A 22,122-nucleotide genomic window follows, 5' to 3' on the forward strand; every position below is an offset into this window, starting at 1 on the left:
ACTACAAAAAATTCGTTTATCTCGCAAATAAACTTGTATTTGCCGATAAAAAATATGCAGGGATACGTATTTAAATACGTCGTATATGAGTTATGCAGAACTCTTCTTACATGATTCATAACATGCTATCGGCGTCATTAATAATTTTATTACAACTATAAGCCCATTGGAATATAAAAATGTCTTACTATACCTTGAACAAACTTTCCCATATACCACAATGGTATGGAAACTAATTATGCATGCAATATGAGATAAAGAAATGATAATAAGATATAAAAAAGTATATAATGCGTCTAACAACTTCCTACACATGCAATAAGTAATCCATTATACTATGACTCACACATCCACATGAACATAAGGCTCAAAATAATGCAAGAAATTATACAGAGTGAATTTAAAAATTTATATTTCATTGGACTTTGGGTCCATGATAATCTTATGATCATTATCATTATGTCGACATCAAAATATACATATATTTTAGATCCCTTATTCACTAGTCCATTCCATTATGGATATGCATACTACATAGGTTCCATTGTGTATCGCATGCTATTTCACTATGATATCTAAATACATTTTTTTTATTGGTACCATCATAACTTTTCTTATATCATAGGCCATCTATTGTAATAATTCAGATATCTATACCACTTTTGTGGTATTTCATATACTATGGTATTTATGTACTATTGCACTATTAAAAGTGTAACACCCCTAAAATTTGAGTAATTTTAAAACAATAAGAGTAACCTTTAACTTTCAAAAATCCAACCATCGAACTCTGGGAGTGTTACTGCTACACTTATTTTCCGTAAAAAATAAATGCAAAGCAAATTGAAATAATATTTAAATAAACTAAGTGGTCTAATTGGTGGCAAAATAAAATAGTCATTACATCAAAATTGTAATTATTTTGAAACCAATAGATGAAAGAAAATAATTAAATTCAGAAATAAACTAAAATGTCTTAGCTACGTGATTATTCTAACGTCTCCTCACACGTAACCGAGTACTCTCTTACCAACCTGCAAAATAAATCAGTAACAAGAAAAGAGAGAAAACTCCTAAAAATTAGATAAACTGAGTAATTCCAACTCCATCCCGTAAAATAAATAATTTTAGTTCAAAACATTTTATATAAAATTTTAGTCTCATAGACAATATAATACTCAACCAAAATCAACTTGTCACGTAACATTTTATTACTTTAGTTAAGAGAAGGAAAGAGAACGCCAGTAAGCCGAGACTAGTCCATGTCACTACCTACTTTACGGAGGGTGGCGTGTAACCCCAAATGGCCATGAAATAAAGCAGAATGTCATGTGCACACCCCTCACTAATACCCAGTGATTAGGAGGAAAACTAACAGCAATATACAATAATTTAAACCAACTAGTAGCAACCCTAACTACTAGTGGGAAACGTGTTCTTCACCCTTTCGAGTTTCATTTCCCTTCTTAGATTAAAATAACACGGTACATTTTATTAGATTAAATCATCCCATTACACTGTACACAAGTATTCCAAGTAACAATACTTCAATTTCAGTATTATTAGACCATAGTCATCCTACATGACATATAGACCATCAATCACATATAATCAATCATCAAATTCCTAAGATCTTATTTATTTAAAAAAACACTCATACGATATCAAATAATCAAATTTTTCGAAAATACATATACTAGTACACAAAATAGAAAACTAGTATATAATATGATTCCATAATATCATACGATAGCATACTCATCACATATAAATACATAAGCACATAGTTGGCACACAATATTTCAAAACAATTTCCTAACGGGATTCTAAAGATGATGGACATTGAAAATTACCTTGATCGTGTGTGATATCTTAAGGCAAATAACCTCCGAAACGTTCACCTAGTAGCCTCCGTCTACAAATAAGATGATAGAACTAAGTTAGTCTGACTCGTATTGTTAATAGTCTAAAACGAAGTTAGTAATAGTAAGAGGGAAAATAAATAAATTCTTATAAGTTTATGTTTGGTGAGAAAATTAGAGGTAAAGAGTAATAAGTAGTAGTGGTCCACGATCAACATCTTCCTCCTACTCGGCATCTCCCACGCACGCACCCACTCCAAACTTTCTTAAAAAGAAAATCAATGGTGTCTGCTTTTGGCAGAAAGAAAACCACCTCTACTCTTGATGAAAGTTAATTATAGAACGTTTACAAAAAAAATTGTGTGGGTAAGACTTGAAATCATGAAAAAGGCTTAATGAATAGTGTATCAAATTAAGGAACCATCGCTTACCGACTAGGGATTGGTCGGGAATGACGACTGGGTAATTGTATTGTATTAGCTTTAGGATTTTGGTATATATATATATATATATATATATATATATATATATATATATATATATATAAAGCTTAGGTTGAATTTCTCTAGAATATTCAGAAGATAAGACTCAGTCAAATTGAATTTGGTGCAAATTCCTATTGAAAAGATAAGCTTCAAATTTATTATTTTATCAGTTTTCAAATCAGTTTAGAAATTATCCAAAAATCAATATTTTTTTAAAATCCAAAAAAAGAAAATGATTAATATATATTTGAAAATAATGATATATTTAAAAGTTTATACTAACAAAATAGTTGACTAAATATACTTAAAAAAATTTGGGGTATTACAAAAAGTGTTAACTGCACTATTTGGCCATATATCATATCTATTTGGCATAACTTTATTTTGGATCCGATCATACAACCTACACTTGAGGTGTAGTGATTCAAGTATTGTTGGCAAGATTTTATCTCAATGTATACACATAATTAATATGACCAAAATATATTTTCAACGCTATGCAATATGAATCATAACTGAATACAAATCAAATCATATAATGTGCAACTTATCTTGATAATATATAGACAAAAGTTGGCAGATAACTTTTCAAACTACCATTATAGGGATCATAATTAATATTTATTTATTTATTTAATTTTTTTCTAACTTTTGCTAATTCATTCTTCCCCCCCTAAGTTTGTAAAATATCTCATTTATATGGTGATGAGCGTCATTTATGGCGCTCAAAAGAATTAGATTTAGGTTCATTTTCTATAATTTATTTCATTATTTTCATATAATTTTCTTAGTTTTACTTGGTTTTCCATTTTAATAATTCATTTTGGTTTATTTTTTTACGAGTTTTTCATATTTTTAGATGATAATCCGTAGTTTTAGTTTAGTTTTTATTTTATTTTGTTTTCTCCCTTAGTTTTATTTGTGTTTTGTAGGTTAATAATCAAGTCAAGTTGTATATTTAGAAGGTTGCCCGCCTCGCGGGCATCACCTCGAGTGCACCGATGATAGGGATGCTTGGGAGCGCAGACGAGCCGCAACAACCTCCGAGTCTCACTTAGGCACAACTCCTTTGCTTCCCCAATTCACGAGCAACAACAACAACCACCACCTTTCTCACCCCCAAAATGGCCACCAATCATACCATCATCACGCAGCAATTACAACCCCAAGCAGCCCTACCACACTCTAACCACCACCGCAATCAAATCCACCCTTCGCACTTGTAGGGAATATTTCAAGCCATCCCACACTTGAGCCCCACTGTGATCATGCACTTAAGCATGGTGGCGTCCAAAGGGAAGGAATCTAGAGCAAAAGAGTCGCCAACAAGTTTTAGGAACTTGTAAACCGTTCACAGGGTGAAGGTTACACCCCTTAAAGATCTAGGAGATCGTGAACTCCAATAGATCTGGAACCAAGATTGGAAGTTCGGGGATGAAGGTACAAATCCAACCTAAAAAAGACTGAACGTGCCCTAATAATAGGCCTCTACTTTATTCTTCTTGTATTCATGTGCGCTATCTAACTAACATGCAATCAATAGATTAACCCTAAACCAGTTTATCTATGTTGGTTGAATATTAATGCACAAATAAAACTATTATTGGCGATCACTTGAATTATAATCATATTAGCCTAAAAAAGATTATTAATTATCTTATTAAGCGTGATTATGATATGTCTATTTTATATAGTATTTTACCCCCGTCATGTGGTCATTATTAGTAGTGTTTTTGGCTCTTTCAGGCCACTTTTATTACTAATATGTGTTTTCTAGTGTTTTCGTAGTTTTGGTTGAGTTTTGCAGGGAATTGCACCTTTGGAGCATTTTCCCGGGATTTTTATAAAGCAACTACGAGCATTGGAGGAACGCGACCACTTTTGGAGCCCAAGGCTGGCTAGAGTCATCGAGTCGGTGATTAAGGGCTCGGTTATTTGGATCAGGAGGCAATTGGACCATGTATTCGAGACCCGAGAGGAAATATGGTTTGGGCCGAGAAATCTAGCCCAATCGAAGTCCAAGCCTCGAAGAAGAAGACCGGACCCGATCGGGCAAGCATATGCCCGATCGGGCGAGATGCATGCTGGTGCGTGGCCCAAGGCGCGCCCGATCGTGCGAGGCTTAGCACGATCGGGCGGGGCTATGAGAAGACCTGAGCAAGCAAAAAGACGCGCCCGATCGGGCGGCCTCTAGCCCGATCGGGCGCGTGTTTCTGGAGAACCATTTTATGACGAGCAATTAGTTTCTAATTAGGAGTTGTTTTAGTTTTGTTTTAAATACGTTTTGTGTGGAATAATTAGGGGTATTTTCTCTTAGACCCTCTTCTTCTTCTCTTAATCCTTTTCTCTTAGACTTTCTCTCTCTACTTAGTTTTCTCTCTCTTAATCTCTCTCAAAACTTTTGTTCCTAATTCTTTCTTTAATTCCAGATTTATTTATCTCGGTAACGATTTCTCTTCCCTTAATCTTAGTTATTTATTCTATTCCTTTCATCATGATTTATTTTATTACTTTGATTAGTTTAGTTTTTAATATGTGTGAGTAGTTTAATTTCTAGGGTTTATGGGGATCTAATAAATAATATGAAGGGGTTAATTGATTGTTGTTGATTATCAATGCTAGATTAATTTCCTATTGATTGATTTAATGCTCTGTGACTAGATTAGGCCTATCTTTTATGCATGAGTTTGACAATATTGATTCAAGAATCGAGAGATGAGAATTAATGCTTAGGTCTAGTTTCAATAGGCAAGTTAATTTATAAATGGTTAAGTCAAGATTCGAGAGATGAGATTTAATGCCGATAAATTAATTGTGTGATTGTAATAAGTAGCGAGAGCCCTTTACAGTCTGGTTAATTGATGCATTGATGATTGACTATTATTGATTGTTGGTATTGCATGATGATTTCTTATTGGATTGTTTTAATGTTTTACAATTGCGGCTTGTAAAAGTATAGCAATATTAAATTGATGAATCGAGCAGATGTTAATTTGATATTAAAGGCTATTTTCAATAAGAACCTAGATCTAGTAAATTGCGAGAGCCTGTTAGATCTATGTTGATTAATAAATTGCGAGAGCCTGTTAACCATGTTATCTATGCCATGTCAATGATTGATTACCCTATTTTACCCCGGAGTATTATTTATTGGTGAACCTATGCCCTAGATCCTTTATATATTATTTTCTCCCTTGTCCTACTCTTTTTAGTTTAGTCTTATTCAACTTTAATATTGGTTACTTAAATAATTTAGATTATAATATTTAATTAGGATTAAAAAGACCTGTTTCCCTATGGAGATCGACCCTACTTCCCTATCTACCTTAGTTAGTGATTTAGGTAATTATTTTTTATTAGGGGATACGACTTTACCCTGTCAAAATTTGGCGCCGTTGCCGGGGAAACGGTTTTATTTTTATTTCTGATTGTTTTTGTAGTCTAGATTATCTCCCTTTTGTCTCAGAGAGCGTTAGTTCTCTGAGACAAATCTCATATTTGCTTCTAGTTTTTGTTTATGCCCAGGTGTTCCAGATCAGGTTACATCCCTTTCGATCCTGAGATCGAACGTTCCTTCCATAGACAGAAAAACTTCTACAAGCAAATCCTGGCGGATTCTGGTGATACTAACAATAATCACCGCGATCCTCCAACTGATTCTAGCGATTTAGAGGTATCATCAGACACATAATCAGAGATGGCGGCTCCAAAGAAGATTAGTGATTATTCACAACCAAAGCTTACGGATTTTCCACATCTCACCCCTACTCCGGCTCTTGATGGGGTTCAATTCAAAATCAAACCTCAATTTATAACGATGATAGAGAGGAAGCAATTCAGTGGAGCAAAGGGTGAAGACCCGAATCTTCACATTGCCGACTATTGTCAATATTGCAACACCATAAGGCAAGCCGGGGTCACTCAAGACCAAATCAGGGAGATTCTCTTTCCCTTTTCTTTAACTGGAAAAGCTAAATTGTGGTTCAATGGCTTAAATAGAACTACACTTGGTATAACTGACTGGGAAACTCTTGTTTTGAATTTCTATAACAAGTATTATCCTGCAGAGAGAACAACAGTACTATGGAGTGCGATTCAGAACTTCGCCCAAGAAGTCGATGAGTCCTTATATGAGGCTTGGGAGAGGTTCAAGGACTTAAAAAGAGAATGCCCCCACCATAATTTAGCACAATGGCAGTTAATCCAAGCCTTTTATAACGGCATTGGAAATTCCTCTAGAATAATTTTAGACTCTGCAGCTAGTGGGAGATTTATGAATCTTAATGTTGATGATGCAGGTCAGGTTATTGAAGATATGACGATACACAATTCCCAATATGGGAATCCCAGAGGATTTTCTAATAAAAGGAAACATAGCGTCGACTCTGTATCCTTTTTGCAAGCTCAACTGACCTCTATTTGTCAAAAATTAGATAATCTGAGCACTGCTATCGTAGCTAATGTTTCTGCAATTAATAATAATTTTAATGAGGCTTTCTGTGAAAATTGTGGTATTATAGGTCATTGGGAGCAGGATTGCAGGAGTTCCGTGGAGCAAGTTAATGCCTTCCAAGCTTATAGGCAGAATAACCCATACTCCAACACTTACAATCCTGGGTATCGGAATCATCCATACCTTTCCTACCGGAGCACTAATGTTCAAAATCCACCACCACAAGAACCACAGGTGCCACAGCAACAGCAGCAGAAGTATTATCACCCAAATGCTAGCCAGAAGAATCAACCACAACAACCCCCCTCATCTTCAGACCCTTCTTTGGGGGAAATTAGAGCAATGTTGGTCAATATGCAAAAGCACATGGAGAGCAGAGATGCGAAAATTGATCAAATTTTAGCGCATAATAAAATTGTAGATAATCAAATTGTGCAACTCTCCGCTACTCTACAAGCACGCCAACAGGGAGCCCTGCCGGCACAGCCGACTAGGCCTACGGATCAAGCATTTGCAATTACTCTAAGGAGCGGTTCAAACTATGAAGGGCCCTCTATGCCCAGAGTTGATGAACCTATTTCATTAAATAATGCTAATCTTGATTCCATTAAACCAAACAATGTAGTTGCTAGCCCTGCAGGGCTAGAGAATAATACTAACACATCTAATTCTACATTGCAGGGTAAAACTCCAGAGAAGGTGGCTACTTCAGACAAAGAGAAGAATGCTCAAAAGCCAATTATCAAACTTCCTTTCCCCAATCGTCAATTGAAGACAAACTTGGATAAGCAGTTTGGTAAGTTCCTGGAGGTGGTTAAAGATTTGAAGGTAACAGTTCCCTTTACTGAATTGATCACACAAATCCCCTCATATGCAAAATTTATGAAAGAAATTTTGACGAGAAAAAGGTCTATTAGTGAGGTAGAGATAGTAGCTTTCACTGCAGAATGTAGTGCTGTACTTCAAAATAAGTCTCCACCTAAATTAAAAGATTTGGGTAGTTTTTCTATCCCTTGTCATATTGGTAATCTCTTGATTGATAATGCTTTATGTGATTTGGGTGCTAGTGTTAGCGTCATGCCATTATCCGTGTATTCTAAGTTGAATATGGGTAAATTAAAAGCTACCAATATAACTCTGCAAATGGCTGACCGTTCTTTCAAATACCCCCTAGGTGTTTTAGAGGATGTCCCCGTTAGAGTAGGTAAATTTTATATACCTGTAGATTTTGTTGTTCTTGATATGGCTGAGGATATGCAAACCCCAATTATTTTGGGTAGACCATTCCTTAACACTGCGGGAGCAGTCATAGATGTAAGAAGTGGTAAGCTAACACTATCAGTAGGGGACGATAAAGTGGTTTTTAATCTAAATAATACCCCCAAAAGCTCCATGACTGAGGAGAAATGCTTCAGTGTTAATGTGGTTGTAAATTATTCTAACAAGCCCCAAGCTCTTGAAAAAGATCCCTTGGAGGCGGTATTTTGTGTTGCATCCCTTTCAGATGAGATAGACAAATGGCAGAAGGAAGTCGATGCAATAGAAAGAGCACTCTACAATGTTAGTGATGTGTCCGTTTTATATAGTATTTTACCCCCGTCTCTTGGTCGTAATTAGTAGTGTTTTTGGCTCTTTAGAGCCACTTTTATTACTAATTGGTGTTTTCTAGTGTTTTCGTAGATTTGGTTGACTTTTGCAGGGATTTATGCTTTTGGGGTATTTTCCCGAGATATTTAGGAGCAATCACGAGCATTGGAAAAGCACGACCAGAGTTTATAGCCCAGGGCCGGTTAGAGACATCGAACCGGTGATTAAGGGCTCGGTAGAGGTGATACCGGGGCGTTTGGACCGAGTATTCAAGACCCAAAGAGGAAACCCAGATTGGCCCGAAGAATTGGAGCCCAATCGAAATCCAAATATTGGCCCAAATGAGCCGCCCGGCCAAAAAGGCTGGCGCCCGGCCGGGCGCGAGATTGCTATTAGAGGTGAAAAAAGGCGCGCCCGATCGGGCGGTGCCTCGCCCGATCGGGCGCGTGTATATTTAGGAGACGATTAGCGTCGTTTTAATTTGTTTTAGTTTAGGATTTTTGTACGGAGTATAAATACTCCTCCGTAATACGATTTTAGGACCTCCTTCTTCTTCTCTTAATCTTTTCTCTTAGACTTTCTCTCTCTACTTAGTTTTCTCTCTCTAAACTCTCTCCCTAAACCTTTGTTCTTATTTCTTTGATTAATTCCAGATTTATTTTGGTGACGATTTCTCTTCCCTTAATCTTAGTTATTTATTTTATTCCTTTGATCATGATTTATTTTATTGCTTTGCTTAGTTTATATTTAATTATGTGTGAGTAGTTTAATTTCTAGGGTTTATGGGGATCTAATAAATGATATGAAGGGGTAAATTATTGTTGTTGATTATCAATGCTAGATTAACTTCCTATTGATTGATTTAATGCTCTGTGACTAGATTAGGCCTATCTTTTATGCATGAGTTTGACAATATTGATTCAAGAATCGAGAGATGAGAATTAATGTTTAGGTCTAGTTTTAATAGGCAAGTTAATTTATAAATGGTTAAGTCAAGATTCGAGAGATGAGATTTAATACCGGTAAATTAATTGTGTGATTGTAATAAGTTGCGAGAGCCCTTTACAATCTGGTTAATTGATGCATTGATGTTTGACTATTATTGATTGTTGGTATTGCATGATGATTTCTTATTGGAATGTTTTAATGTTTTACAATTGCGGCTTGTAAAAGTATAGCAATATTAAATTGATGAATCGAGCAGATGTTAATTTGATATTAAAGGTTATTTTCAATAAGAACTTAGATCTAGTAAATTGCGAGAGCCTGTTAGGTCTATGTTGGTTAATAAATTGCGAGAGCCTTTTAATCATGTTATTTATGCAATGTCAATGATTGATTACCCTATTTTACCCCGGAGTATTATTTATTGGTGAACCTATGCCCTAGATCCTTTCATATATTATTTTCTCCCTATTCCTACACTTTTTAGTTTAGCTTCTTATTCATTCATAAATATTGGTTACTTAAATAATTTAGATTATAACATTTAATTAGGAGTAAAAAGACTTGTTTCCCTGTGGAGATCGACCCTACTTCCCTATCTACTTTAGTTAGTGATTTAGGTAATTATTTTTGATTAGGGGATACGACTTTACCCTGTCAAAATTTGGCGCCGTTGCCGGGGAAACGGTTTTATTTTTATTTCTGATTATTTTTATAGTCTAGATTATTTCCCTTTTGTCTCAGAGAGCGTTAGTTCTCTGAGACAAATCTCATATTTGCTTCTAGTTTTTGTTTATGCCCAGGTGTTCCAGATCAGGTTACATCCCATTCGATCCTGAGATCGAACGTTCCTTCCATAGACAGAAAAACTTCTACCAGCAAATCCTGGCGGGTTCTGGTGATAATAACAATAATCACCGAGATTCTCCAATTGGTTCTAGCAATTCAGAGGCATCATCAGAGATGGCGGTTCCAAAGAAGCTTAGTGATTATTCACAACCAAAGCTTACGGATTTTCCACATCTCACTCCTACTCCGGCTCTTGATGGGGTTCAATTTGAAATTAAGCCTCAATTTATAACGATGATAGAGAGGAAGCAATTCAGTGGAGCCAAGGGTGAAGACCCGAATCTTCACATTGCCGACTATTGTCAATATTGCCACCATAAGGCAAGCCGGGGTCACTCAAGACCAAATCAGGGAGATTCTCTTTCCCTTTTCTTTAACTGGAAAAGCTAAATTGTGGTTTAATGGTTTAAATAGAACTACACTTGGTATAACTGAATGGGAAACTCTTGTTTTGAATTTCTATAACAAGTATTATCCTGCAGAGAGAACAACAGTACTACGGAGTGCGATTCAGAACTTCGCCCAAGAAGCCGATTAGTCTTTATATGAGGCTTGGGAGAGGTTCAAGGATTTACAAAGAGAATGCCCTCACCACAATTTAGCACAATGGCAGTTAATCCAAGCCTTTTATAACGGCATTGGAAATTCTTCTAGAATAATTTTAGACTCTGCAGCTAGTGGGAGATTTATGAATCTTAATGTTGATGACGCAGGTCAGGTTATTGAAGATATGGCGATACATAATTCCCAATATGGGAATCCCAGAGGATTTGCTAACAAGGGGAAACATAGGGTAGACTTTGTATCCTTTTTGCAAGCTCAACTGACTTCTATTTGTCAAAAATTAGATAATCTGAGCACTGCTAACGTAGCCAATGTTTCTGCGATTAATAATAATTCTAATGAGGCTTTCTGTGAAAAATATGGTATTGTAGGTCATTGGGAGCAGGATTGCAGGAGTTCCGTGGAGCAAGTTAATGCCTTCCAAGCTTATAGGCAGAATAACCCATACTCCAACACTTACAATCCTGGGTATCGGAATCATCCATACCATTCCCTACCGGAGCACTAATGTTCAAAATCCACCACCACAAGAACCACAGGTGCCACAGCAACAACAGCAGAAATACAATCATCCCAATGCTGGCCAGAAGAATCAACCACAACAACCCCCCTCATCTTCAGACCCTTCTTTGGGGGAAATTAGAGCAATGTTGGTTAATATGCAAAAGCACATGGAGAGCAGAGATGCGACAATTGATCAAATTCTAGCACATAACAAAATTGTAGATAATCAAATTGCGCAACTCTCCGCTACTTTACAAGCACGCCAACAGGGAGCCTTGCCGGCACAACCGACTAGGCCTACGGATCAAGCATTTGCAATTACTCTAAGGAGTGGTTCAAACTATGAAGGGCCCTCTGTGCCCAGAGTTGATGAACCTATTTTATTAAATAATGCTAATCTTGATTCCATTAAACCAAAGAATGTAGTTGCTAGCCCTGCAGGGCTAGAGGATAACACTAACATATCTAATTCTACATTGCAGGGGAAAACTCCGGAGAAGGTGGCTACTCCAGACAAAGAGAAGAATGCTCAAAAGCCAATTATCAAACTTCCTTTCCCCAATCGTCAATTGAAGACAAATTTGGATAAGCAGTTTGGTAAGTTCCTGGAGGTGGTTAAAGATTTGAAGGTAACAGTTCCCTTTACTGAATTGATCACACAAATCCCCTCATATGCAAAATTTATGAAATAAATTTTGACGAGAAAAAGGTCTATTAGTGAGGTAGAGACAGTAGCTTTCACTGCAGAGTGTAGTGCCGTACTTCAAAATAAGTCTCCACCTAAATTGAAAGATCCGGGTAGTTTTTCTATCCCTTGTCATATTGGTAATATTCTGATTGATAATGCATTATGTGATTTGGGTGCTAGTGTTAGCGTCATGCCATTATCTGTGTGTTCTAAGTTGAATATGGGTAAATTAAAAGCTACCAATATAACTCTGCAAATGGCCGACCGTTCTTTCAAATACCCCCTAGGTGTTTTAGTGGATGTACCCGTTAGAGTAGGTAAATTTTATATACCTGTAGACTTTGTTGTTTTTGATATGGCTGAGGATATGCAAACCCCAATTATTTTGGGTAGACCATTCCTTAACACTGTAGGAGCAGTCATAGATGTTAGAAGTGGTAAGCTAACACTATCTGTAGGGGACGATAAAGTGGTTTTTAATCTGAATAATACCCTCAAAAGCTCCATGACTGAGGAGAAATGTTTCAGTGTTAATGTGGTTGTAAATTATTCTACTAAGCCCCAAGCTCTTGAAAAAGATCCCTTGGAGGCGGTATCTTGTGTTGCGTCCCTTTCAGATGAGATAGACAAATGGCAGAAGGAAGTCGATGCAATAGAAAGAGCACTCTACAATGTTGGTCTTGGTTTCGAGCATGAACAAGTGGAACCGATAGAGCAAGTTGTGCGAATCGAGCCTACGGTAAGTGTTCTGCCAGATCGAGTTGCAAGTGTTGAACACAATGACAATTTGAAGCAACATTTGATCGAAGAAGGGTTTTTAGTGCGTAGCATTGAAGATCCCCCAGTCCAAGTCATGGAGGATCCACCAGATAAGGCGACTTAGCGTCCCATAGGTTATGTCAGGAAGCCGCATCGCAGCCTAAACATTGCTAGACCGGGTGAGAAACCACCCGATCAAGCGTTAGGCCAAGGGTCTTAGGAATTATACTTGGTAAGAAGGTCGTGCGGGACCTAGATAAACCAGCGCTTTGCGGGAGCCAACCCGTATTTTTAATGTTTTTAGACCAGTTTTTCTTTTCGTTTTCTTAGGTGAGGAGAGATGAGGGAATTTAATGAGTTTTTTGAGTATTTGTACAGGTTTGAAGGAAAAGAGTTAGACAACTTTTTGAGAACAGAAGGAAATTAGCTCTCCCCGATTTAGTCTCGGGCCCGACCGGGCGAAGCTCGCCCGATCGGGCGCGAGAGCAGGGCTTCAAAAATAAGAAATTTCGCCCGACCGGGCGAGAGGCGCCTGACCGGGCGCGAATTTTGACGTTTACGGACTAATTTGTCCGCCCGATCGGGCAAGCCTCGCCCGACCGGGCGCGAGAAGTGAAGAAATTCTGGGCAAAAATTCGCCCGATCGGGCGACTGGTGCCCGACCGGGCGCGAAAGCAAGGCGGAAATCAGGTAGTTAGATCGCCCGACCGGGCGACTGGCGCCCGACCGGGCGCGAGAAACAACTTGATATTAGATCAGATCGCCCGATCGGGCGAGCCACCGCCCGACCGGGCGCGAGCTAAGTTCCGCGTCTCTTCTTCTTTCTTTCTTCTCTCTTTCTTCATTTCTTCTTTCCTCCATTACTTTCTCTCTCTAAAACTCAAATCTTCTCTGACTTCTCTCTAAGATTTCTCCTCCATTACCAATCCAAATTCCAAACTTTTTATATATTTGTAATCCTCTCTTCATCCTCTTCACTCTCATAAATTTTTTTTTTTTTTTTCAGTTTTAATTCAAAATATTTTCGACCCATTTCTCTACATGGCTTCAAAGAGGGCAAGATCAATTTTTGGTAGGAGCTCCAGCTCGAGGGAGGAGTACGACCCAGACTTACAGCTCCCGTATTGGCCGACGATCCGGATCGTGAGCCGGGAACAGAAAGAACGATTGGAGCATTTGGTCGGTCGTGAGGTAATCCCTTCTCGGTGGTCACATCGCCCTACCTTAGAATCATATGGTCTGTTTGATTATGTTAAACGATTTTTGAATGATATTGGCATGAGAAAATTCGTTGACATGCATTATCCTACATACCGAGAACTCACATGTGAATTTTTGTCCACTTTTCATGTTGTTAGTAGTAGGAATGGGCCTAATTTATTTTTCAGGTTAAACAATAGAAATATTAGTTTAACATTTGTTGAATTCTGTAAAATTTTGAATTAAATTCTGAATTATCTCACCAGTGGCATGAAGATTATAAAATGGGTGATTTATATTTTTCTTTGACTGGTTTACCTGCCCCTGACCCCCAACATGCTAGTACCAAACCCATTCACCACCCTGTCCCGAAAATCTGGCAAAGATTTGCGGGATTGTGTTTTTTGGGTAGGGCCGAGCCTCATAACGCTCAAACCAACGAACTAGCTATAATAGGTCACTATGTATACGGGTTCGGGAAATTGAACATAGGCAGGTTCATAGTTCATCACCTGAGTCGGCATGCCACAGCCAGCACCACTTCCAAGTCCCCTATCCGTTTAGGTGGCCTTATCACTCGATTAGCGGTGAAAAAGGCCGGTTTTGTAGTAAACGGACCCCACCAGCTGACCAACTGCGGACCAGATACCTACATGACTGCTAGGTATTTTGAGGATGTAGGGTGGGTTAGGCCGGATAGCGAGAAGACACCCTTTTGGTGTATTCGGACTGGGAACGAGCAACCTTTGCCCATTTTTCCCCTTCCCAGTCCAGACTTGACCGCCTTTCCCCCAGGGCAACTTTCTTACACCTATGATGCTTTAGTTGCCAACGCTAGGGGACAGGCACCACCACCACCAGTTCTACCACCTCAGCCCCAGCCCGAGGTGGCTTTCTCTCCACCTCGTATGTCCCATTCCGTCCCTCATGTTGACTCTGACCTAGTTTGGGATTTTCAGAGTATAGGTCAGGCCCTAGGACGTATTGAGCATGCACAGACTGACCTTAGGAGGATGGTGGGCTCTATTGACCACAGGTTAGGGTACCTAGAGAGGAACCAGGGTAGAGCTCTCTACCCTATGTACGATGATTATGCTCGTCGGGGCAACATTCCCGACGACGCTATCCACCCTGACTGGTTTCAGCCTCCACCCCAGGGATACGGTAGGGATCCCACTGCCCGTGGTATTTACTTTGACTATTCTTCCTTTTTCGGGTACGGGCAGGACATACCTTTCGGGGGACCGGCGGGGGGGAGTTTTCACGCTGACTATTTTGGTGGTAGCTCTTCTGGTGCAGGTGGTGCAGGTGGCAGTGGAGGTGCGGGTTTCGGCTCGATGGACGAGGATGATGAGGACTAGCTATGCTGGGCTAGTTTCCGAGCCAATGAGGACATTGTCTGATTCTGGCTTGGGGGAGATTTTGGTTTGGTATTTTTCTTTTTCTCTTTTCTTTTATTTTTGGTGCGTTTTCTTAGGTTAGATTTTTTGCTTTCTAGGTTAGTTTTATTGCTTTCTTTATATATAAAAATACAAAAAAATTGAAAAATTAAAAAAAACTCAAAAATACGTTTCAATGAATTATAAATTATGCTTCCCTATGCCCCTTACTTTAGAAATTTGTTTTGATCCTTGGTACTTGATGATGGGCATTGTGGATTAGTTGATCATGATATGATGTTTGATTGCTTGAAACCTTTACATGCGTCAATTTTGTCCAACTACTTGTGAATATAGTGCTTGACTAGTTGATTTGGCAAGGAATGTGTGATAGTTCCATAGTTCCTGGTATGTCAATGAATTTGAGTATTGGTTTGCAACTATTAGTAATATTTATATGATTCATTATTATGCACATTGTGGAGGACGAAGGTATTTGTTCTTGTAGGTAGCCTCTAGACATTGTAGATACATTTGTTCCCTTCTCGCTACCCATGTTGTTGCCTTGACTTTTTGTTGTTTATTAGCCATATTACAAGCCTATTTTGCCCCATTGGTTACTAGTCCCAAGCTTGGCTTGGGGGAGCTATTAGTGAGTGAGGTGAGGGAGTTTGTAGTGTGTTTATTATTTGCACAATTTGGGTGGGGTTTGAGAAGTATTTTTGTTGTTATTCATGTTTATTTTTGATGAGTATGAGAGTTATATTTTCTTGAAAAAATAAAGCATGATGTTATGAAAAAAATAGAAGTTCAAAGAAAAAAAAATGTAAAAAAATAAGTGAACTTCAATAGAAAAAAAAAAAAAGAAAAAAATATGTTCAAATGTTCTAGTTGGAGGTTGATTCAAAAGAAAAAAAATTTGAGCTTCAATGAAAAACTCAAGTTTGGAAATAAAGTTTGATTATTCACCCCACTTCTTCATTATTATATTTTTATGAGTGAAATTGTAAGAGTTGGATTTATTTATTATGATTGGAGTATATTTGGTTGATGTTAGAGTTGGTTATGTAGGAGATGTATGATCATTATTTATTTTGATCATGGGTTTTATTAGGATATGGCTCCTTTAAGCATAGCTTTTCTCTCACTTATTCCCAAATTTATCCTACCCTTTACCCTAGCCTTACATTACAAGCTTTAAAGACCTTCTGACCTTTGTGCGTAGAATTGTATGAATGTGAAAGTGTTGTTTATCAATGCAAGCTATGATTTGGCATATTTCGAGTCGACTAGTAGGATTGAGCGTTCATTGTTTTTATACACACGAGAGTGTGAGTTGGGAGGGCATTGTTCACATTAAAGGGGTGGTTGGAGAGCGATCGAGTACATCTTTTACTCGCCACATAAATGAGAGTCGAGTGTGTGAGCACTAGTCTTGAATTCTATATGCTCTTGTGGTTTGCTCTGTTTGACAATTGTTAGGGAAGATAGGTAATTGGATGGATTTGATTGGTTGACTCTGAAGCGTGTTTATTTGATTTACCTTGGATCGTTTGTGCTTGATTTTTACTTATTGGGGTGAAGCATATTTATTGATTCATTGATGAGATCTTTGCTTAGGGACAAGCAAAGGTTTGGCTTGGGGGAGTTTGATGTGTCCGTTTAATATAGTATTTTACCCCCGTCCCTTGGTTGTAATTAGTAGTGTTTTTGGCTCTTTAGAGCCACTTTTATTACTAATTGGTGTTTTCTAGTGTTTTCGTAGATTTGGTTGAATTTTGCAGGGATTTATGCTTTTGGGGTATTTTCCCGAGATATTTAGGAGCAATCACGAGCATTGGAAAAGCACGACCAGAGTTTATAGCCCAGGGCCGGTTAGAGACATCGAACCGGTGATTAAGGGCTCGGTAGAGGTGATACCGGGGCGTTTGGACCGAGTATTCAAGACCCAAAGAGGAAACCCAGATTGGCCCGAAGAATTGGAGCCCAATCGAAATCCAAATATTGGCCCAAATGAGTCGCCCGGCCAAAAAGGCTGGCGCCCGGCCGGGCGCGAGATTGCTATTAGAGGTGAAAAAAGGCGCGCCCGATCGGGCGGTGCCTCGCCCGATCGGGCGCGTGTATATTTAGGAGACGATTAGCGTCGTTTTAATTTGTTTTAGTTTAGGATTTTTGTACGGAGTATAAATACTCCTCCGTAATACGATTTTAGGACCTCCTTCTTCTTCTCTTAATCTTTTCTCTTAGACTTTCTCTCTCTACTTAGTTTTCTCTCTCTAAACTCTCTCCCTAAACCTTTGTTCTTATTTCTTTGATTAATTCCAGATTTATTTTGGTGACGATTTCTCTTCCCTTAATCTTAGTTATTTATTTTATTCCTTTGATCATGATTTATTTTATTGCTTTGCTTAGTTTATATTTAATTATGTGTGAGTAGTTTAATTTCTAGGGTTTATGGGGATCTAATAAATGATATGAAGGGGTAAATTATTGTTGTTGATTATCAATGCTAGATTAACTTCCTATTGATTGATTTAATGCTCTGTGACTAGATTAGGCCTATCTTTTATGCATGAGTTTGACAATATTGATTCAAGAATCGAGAGATGAGAATTAATGTTTAGGTCTAGTTTTAATAGGCAAGTTAATTTATAAATGGTTAAGTCAAGATTCGAGAGATGAGATTTAATACCGGTAAATTAATTGTGTGATTGTAATAAGTAGCGAGAGCCCTTTACAATCTGGTTAATTGATGCATTGATGTTTGACTATTATTGATTGTTGGTATTGCATGATGATTTCTTATTGGAATGTTTTAATGTTTTACAATTGCGGCTTGTAAAAGTATAGCAATATTAAATTGATGAATCGAGCAGATGTTAATTTGATATTAAAGGTTATTTTCAATAAGAACTTAGATCTAGTAAATTGCGAGAGCCTGTTAGGTCTATGTTGGTTAATAAATTGCGAGAGCCTGTTAATCATGTTATTTATGCAATGTCAATGATTGATTACCCTATTTTACCCCGGAGTATTATTTATTGGTGAACCTATGCCCTAGATCCTTTCATATATTATTTTCTCCCTATTCCTACTCTTTTTAGTTTAGCTTCTTATTCATTCATAAATATTGGTTACTTAAATAATTTAGATTATAATATTTAATTAGGAGTAAAAAGACTTGTTTCCCTGTGGAGATCGACCCTACTTCCCTATCTACTTTAGTTAGTGATTTAGGTAATTATTTTTGATTAGGGGATACGACTTTACCCTGTCAGTTGGTCTTGGTTTCGAGGATGAACAAGTGGAACCGATCGAGCAAGTTGTGCGAACCGAGCCTACGGTAAGTGTTCCGCCAGATCGAGTTGCAAGTGTTGAACGCAATGACAATTTGAAGCAACATTCGATCGAAGAAAGGTTTTTAGTGCGTCGCATTGAAAATCCCCCATTCCAAGTCAAGGAGGATCCACTACATAAGGCGACTTGGCGTCCCACAGGTTATGTCAGGAAGCCGTATCGCAGCCTAAACATCGCTAGGCCGGGTGAGAAACCACCCGATCAAGCGTTCGGTAAAGGGTCCTAGGAATTATACTTGGTAAGAAGGTCGTGCGGGACCTATATAAACCAGCGCTTTGCGGGAGGAAACCCGTATTCTATGCTTTCTAGATTAGTTTTCCTTTTCTCTTATTTTATTTTCATTAGAGAGGCGAGGAGAGTGATATTTCACCAGTTTTAAGTGTTGTTGTACAGGTATGAATTTGACAGGTATAAAGACTTAGAAAATTTTTGAAGAAGAAACGAAATCGGAAAGCAGGGCTTGGTACGGGCCCGATCGGGCAAGGCTCGCCCGATCGGGCGCGCAAGTGAGGCAAAAATCGGAGCACAATCCGCCCGATCAGGCGAATCTGCCCGATCGGGCGCGCAAGCAACCCAGATTTCAGCCTATTATTCGCCCAATCGGGCGTGGCTGCCCGATCGGGCGCGAGAGGAGACCTGGAAACAAGTTCTCTTTTCGCCCGATCGGGCGCTCATCGAGTGAGAAGAAAAGAAATGTCGGGCGGAGCTCGCCCGATCGGGCGCGCAACTGGTATTCTGGAATTTCAACCCTTCGCCCGATCGGGCGCGCCTTCAGGCCGTCCCCCCCTTTATTTTCTTTTCTCTTCTTTCTTTCCTCATTTTCTCCTTATTTCATCTCCTTCATTCACTTTCTCTCTCTAAAACCTCCATTTTCATACCTTCAACTCACACTTCAATCCAAGATCTCTTCCAATTCTTCCATCCAAACTTGAAAATTCTTACATTTTCCAACTCCTCTCATCTTCCTCTACAATCTACACTAAATTTTCAACACTTTCTCTCAATTTCTTCTCAAACCCTAAGAGAGAGAAAGCTTCAATTCCTACTATTTTCACTCTAAAATGGCTTTCAAGAGGTCTAGGACTGTTTGGGGTGAAGGATCGAGGCAACAAGCACCTACCATTGACCCGGAGCTGCAAATTCCGGGGTGGGAGAGGGTGGTCATCACCACCCAAGAGCAAAGGCAAAGGATGCTCAACCTCGTCACGCGGCAGGTAATTCCTACCCGTTTTATTCATCACCCTACGCTTTCTAGACTAGGAATTGATAAATATGTTGAGAAATTGTTCAAGGGAATTGGCATGAGTGGTTTGTTCCAATTACATTATGATACATATGATTATTTGACTTTAGAATTCATTTCTAGTTTTAATGTCATAAAATCAAGTGCTCTAATCTCTCATGTTCAATTTCGTTTGTTTAATAAAGATATTAGATTGTCTTTGAAGGATTTTGGTAAATTGTTTGAATTGAAAGCCGATAGACCAATTGAACCACCCCAAGACAACATTACTTTTGTCTACCGTGCTCTAACAGGGAATCCTAACTTAAACCTCCAACATGCCAAGGGCACTTGGATTCAACATCCCGTGCCAAAACTTTGGCAACGGTTTGTTGGCCTCACCATCTTTGGGAGGCATGAACCGGCTAATGTGAGGAGAGATGAACTAGAACTATTGGGATCATACATGATTCCTAAGAGTGACAAGCTTAACATAGTTCATAGGATGGCCCAACACTTTCAGAGGGTGGCCAATGCGGCCGAATCGGGTAGGTCTAGGGTCCCAATTTACTTTGGTGGGTTAGTAACCCACATTGCGGTCAAATACCTTAGTTGGACCCCTGATGATGATGGTAAGGTAGCCGGACCAACCTTAATGGACGCACCCTACTTAGGAGGCCTTAACTGGATAAATGTGATAGGGGGTGAGACTTGGTGGGTGATTCATAGGGAGTCGGGTAGGAAAGACAACACTTTCACCTTGCCTAACCCAGCCTCGACCAAATTCGAGAAGGGTCTTCCCTCCTATACCTTTGAATTAGGAGACCAAGGGGAGGCCCAAGCACACCACCAAGCACCTCCCTCACCACCACAACAATTCCACCAACCATCACCCCAACACTACACACATAACATTCCCACTTCCTCAACTAACTACAACATCGACCCTAACGCCCCATATGACTTTTCGGCTTTTAGAAGCCAATTGGATCGGATAGAGAGTGGGCAAGGGCGGATGGAGGGTATGGTTAGGAATTTGGACTCTAGGGTAGGAGCCCTAGATGCTAGGGTTGGGGTTGTGGAGAGGAACCTAGGGCGGGGTTTATACCCCATGTATGATGATTATGCCCGTCGGGGGGCTATTCCCCCCGATTCACTTGCCCCTGATTGGTTCCAATACCCCCAAGGGGGTTACACGGACCCAAGTGCCTTCGGTACCTATGTGGACTATTCATCGGTCCATGGATATGGGACCGATGCTCCTTTTGGTGGGTTTGGGGGGAATGTAGACCCTAACTACTATACTGGTGGTTTGGGGTATGGTGGTGGTTCTAGCCATGGAGGAGCCGGTTCTAGCCATGGCGGGGGTTATTCTAGGATGGATGAGGATGAGGAGTAGGCTACTCTCCCAAGTCAATGAGGGCATTGCTTGATTTGGCTTGGGGGGTGTTCTTTCACTTGGAAATTCTCTTCCTTCTCTCCCTTTATTTGCTTTCTAGGTTAGATTTCTTGCTTTCCTAGTGTAGTTTTTATTGCTTTCTTTATATATAAAAATACAAAAAAATTGAAAAAATAAAAACTTCAAAAATACGTTCCAATGAATTGTAAATCATGCTTCCCTGTGCCCCATACTTGAGAAAATTGTTTTGATTCTTGGTATTTGATGATGAATATTGTGGATTTGTTGGTCATGATTTGAAGTATAATTGTTTGGATTCCTAAACATACGTCAATTTTGTCCAACTACTTGTGAATATAGTGCTTGACTAGTTGATTTGGTTAGGAAATGTGTGATAGTTCCATAATTCCTGGTGTGTCAATGAATTTGAGTATTGATTTGCAACTATGAGTAGTGTTTCATGACTTTTTATTATGCACATGAGGAGGACGAAGGCATTCATTCTTTTAGGTAGCCTTCAGAGTATTTAGATACATTTGTTCCCTTCTTGTCACCCATGTTGTTGCTTGTGCCCTTTTATTGTTTATAGCCACATTACAAGCCTTAATTGCCCCATTGGTTACTAGTCCCAAGCTTGGCTTGGGGGAGCTATTAGTCAGTGAGGTGAGGGAGTTTGTAGTGTGCACATTATTTGCACAATTTGGGTGGGTTTTGAGAAGTAATTTGTTCTTGATCATATTTTTGTTTTTATGAGTTTAAAAAGTTGTATATATTTGAGAAAAATAAAAGTGTGATGGAAAAAAAAGAAGTTCAAAAAAAAAAAAAAAAAAAAATGAAATGAGAAATTTGAATAAAAGAAAGTGAACTTC

The 22,122-nt window shown here is 38.8% G+C and overlaps 2 non-coding genes across 2 annotated transcripts; both read right to left on the reverse strand.

The window, feature by feature from the left end:
* Nucleotides 1-6,425: 6,425 nt before the first annotated feature.
* LOC145629615 (small nucleolar RNA R71) lies at nucleotides 6,426-6,532 on the reverse strand. The gene has a single exon (XR_014111778.1). It is a non-coding gene; the product is annotated as a small nucleolar RNA R71 (small nucleolar RNA).
* Nucleotides 6,533-10,674: 4,142 nt separating this feature from the next.
* On the reverse strand, nucleotides 10,675-10,781 carry LOC145629747 (small nucleolar RNA R71). The gene has a single exon (XR_014111896.1). It is a non-coding gene; the product is annotated as a small nucleolar RNA R71 (small nucleolar RNA).
* Between the last annotated feature and the right edge of the window lie 11,341 nt (nucleotides 10,782-22,122).

The sequence above is a fragment of the Chenopodium album genome, chromosome 4, assembly GCF_948465745.1.
Source record: "Chenopodium album chromosome 4, dcCheAlbu1.1, whole genome shotgun sequence".
Taxonomy (NCBI): domain Eukaryota; kingdom Viridiplantae; phylum Streptophyta; class Magnoliopsida; order Caryophyllales; family Amaranthaceae; genus Chenopodium; species Chenopodium album.